At 23.6% G+C, this 3,055-nt stretch overlaps 1 long non-coding RNA gene across 1 annotated transcript; it reads right to left on the reverse strand.

The window, feature by feature from the left end:
• Window positions 1-2,550: 2,550 nt before the first annotated feature.
• LOC113785433 (uncharacterized) lies at window positions 2,551-3,055 on the reverse strand. The gene is made up of 2 exons (XR_003471502.2): window positions 2,936-3,055; window positions 2,551-2,830 (listed from the first exon to the last, which is right to left on the reverse strand). It is a non-coding gene; the product is annotated as an uncharacterized lncRNA (long non-coding RNA).

The following is a 3,055-nucleotide window of genomic DNA, read 5'->3' on the forward strand; positions in this document are numbered from 1 at the left end:
TGGTTTAATTTTCCCCATTGGTATGGGTGACTTCTGTGTGGACGCCTTAGTGGCTGGCTATATCCGGATCATGTATGTTTAGGACATGCATAATTTGCATACATTTTATTGCCATTGTTATTTTTATATAATTATTTATTCTAAGGTGAGTTACTACTTGTTGTTTAGATATATTTTATAATTTTTGATACACCTTATGAATTATAAAAATCAATTTCTCTAAATCTTTTATTACAAAAAGATTTTATATTTATATTTTATAGTTGTTAACTTATTATTTGGTCTAATTTTGCCGTGGGATGAACTGACCCCTTACACCAACATTTAGGTACTAACGATCTCGAAGAGTTGCATGAATGACGTTTGCTTGGCGCACGCGCGTGGGAAAAAAGGGTATTTTAATAACATAATAATAATACTTGTAGTGATAACAACGTTGTAATACAATTTTTAAGTTTATTTATTTTTCATCGTCGATTTTAAATAAAAATGCGGAGGCGGGGTCCTTCTGCTAGGAAAAACTTGAATTATTCCATTTTTAAGTGAACATTTTCTACAATTAGTGAATTGTCTTTATAAAAATAATAATATCCCATAAATTACATTGTGTTATTTCTTAAAATGAAATCAAACTATTTACTGGAGAAATTTTATTGATCATGTGATGGACTACTTTAAAAATTAAAAAAAAAAAATTTAATGTCGTTTTTGAAAGAAAATAAATATTTTAAGTAATGTCTTGGATCAAAATCTGGGGCGTTACAATACTCATGATTTCAAATGCTCTATCACCTCTTACCTTATTTCGATGTTTTCATACGTGAATACGATTTCACAAGCAAAAAGTCTTTGTTTTTTGACCCATTGTCCTTCAATCAATCAAACTCGGTATTTTATGGATAAACTTCATAAATAAATTACGAGAACACACTCCAAAAACTAAATTTAAATTAATTAATTTTTTTTAATTTTTACTTAGGTTTACTTTTGCATATAGGCCGAACCCAAAAAACACATTTTACTCGTTTCTTTTATTTTTAATTTTAAATAAAATCAACCATTACAAAAACTAATTTGTTTTAAATTTTTTTTAAACACAATTTAATTTCTAAAATATTACTAATATTTTAAAAATAATATTTTATAAAATAAAATAATTAAAGTAGTTAATATTTTAAAATACATTAATAATCAAAACTCTTATTTTCAAAATAATCACTATAATTATACTTATTTTTCCAAATACTCACATTAAATTACTACCATCATTAGAAAATATTTGAAATTATAATAAATAAATATCACATCAACATTTTATATTAATTACTAAATCATAATAAATATATATAAAATCACGATGTCATAACAAGTATATAAAAATCAAGCAAATCAAATACAATATTAATACTATCTCGAGATAATTATTTATAAAATAAATAACTAAAAATATAAATATGTGCACACTTAATATCAGTGAAACATAAACGAAAATATCACATTATCTGCATACGCGCATATACACGTAAAATCATTTAAAATTTTATTCTTTAAAATATTACACTAAAATACTATTAATTTTATAAAAATATATAAAATAATATAACACAATATTTGTTATTTATATAATTCATTTAGTTAAATATGTTCAAGAATAACTCATCATAGAAAGTACATATATAAAGAAAATTAATCAACATATATTCTAAAATAATTTTAATACTAAATTAATTATTTAAAATTTTATTTTATTTTAAAAAATAATTTATTATAAAATTAGGGTGTTACATCAAAAAATATTAGAATCAAACAAGGACGAGGAAAAATTATGTAATGCAACGAAGACTAGTTTAACGGTTGTATAGTCGTGTATGACCGACAAAAGAAATTTAAAGATGCAAAATAAGAAAATTGTCTTTTGGGGATGGGTCAGAGATAAGGAGTACAAAGGTAAAATATTGGAAGAGCTAAACATACCAATTGTCAATTTCTACTCTTGCTCAAAAATTGAATTGCACTTAATTTCATTATTTTGTTACTTTTACACCTCTTTAATTGGTTACTGTTTTTTAAATTATTTGCCATTGTGTGTATTAATATGGTTGAATCAATTAGAATTAATTAGCAGACTTTATATATTGTGTGTATTGATATGGTCGAAATAATTAGATGTAATTAGCTGACTTTATACATAATAATCTAATTATGCATTTTTATCATAATTAATTAATATAATTGCGAGGTTTTGATAGACATTTTACTATACATGTTAAACTTGCAAGACATCTATCTATGTATACAATATTACTATCTAAATATACATTTCTAAATCAAATATTGTGACAACTATCTAACTACATTACTATTTTAATAAGATTAACTTATAAGTTAACAATATAATTACATTTTACCACTAGCCTACTAATAATCATCTAAATCTATCCTACTAGCCTACTAATTTTACCACTTGACATATATCGATTAATCTAAACTAGCATTCATACAACCATTTAAATCAAAAGACAATTTATCAATGTAAGTCACACAAAAATAGTAATAAATAGAATATAAGCCTTAATTATTTAAATACAAATTTTAGAGGATATAATATAATTTTTATTATGAAAGTGACACTAATGGTCATCAATTCATAATTGTCTACGGGTAGATTTAAATTCAACGTTTTGAAATTATATGATTAAACTTTTATAATTGAATTAGCACTTCTTATATATATCCCTAAAGCACCTACAACTGTTAACATAACAACACCCTTTTAAGTCTGGACAATGTTTAGTACATTCATAGTGTTCATAGCAACGGAAACACTTTCCTATTATACAAAATAAGAAGATATGAGTATTATAACAAAAGGGGATGAATAATTTATGTATAAGGTAAAAGAAGAAAATTGAAAATTATGAGAAAAATGGCTTACCGGTGTTTACGCCATTTACAAGAAAAAAAATAAAGATAATCATAACATAACCAAATTTGAAAATTTTAGTCATGTTTTTCTACTTTTCACTTATCAAATATTTGTATCAATTTAATTATA

Source organism: Cicer arietinum, chromosome 2 (genome assembly GCF_000331145.2).
Source record: "Cicer arietinum cultivar CDC Frontier isolate Library 1 chromosome 2, Cicar.CDCFrontier_v2.0, whole genome shotgun sequence".
NCBI lineage: Eukaryota > Viridiplantae > Streptophyta > Magnoliopsida > Fabales > Fabaceae > Cicer > Cicer arietinum.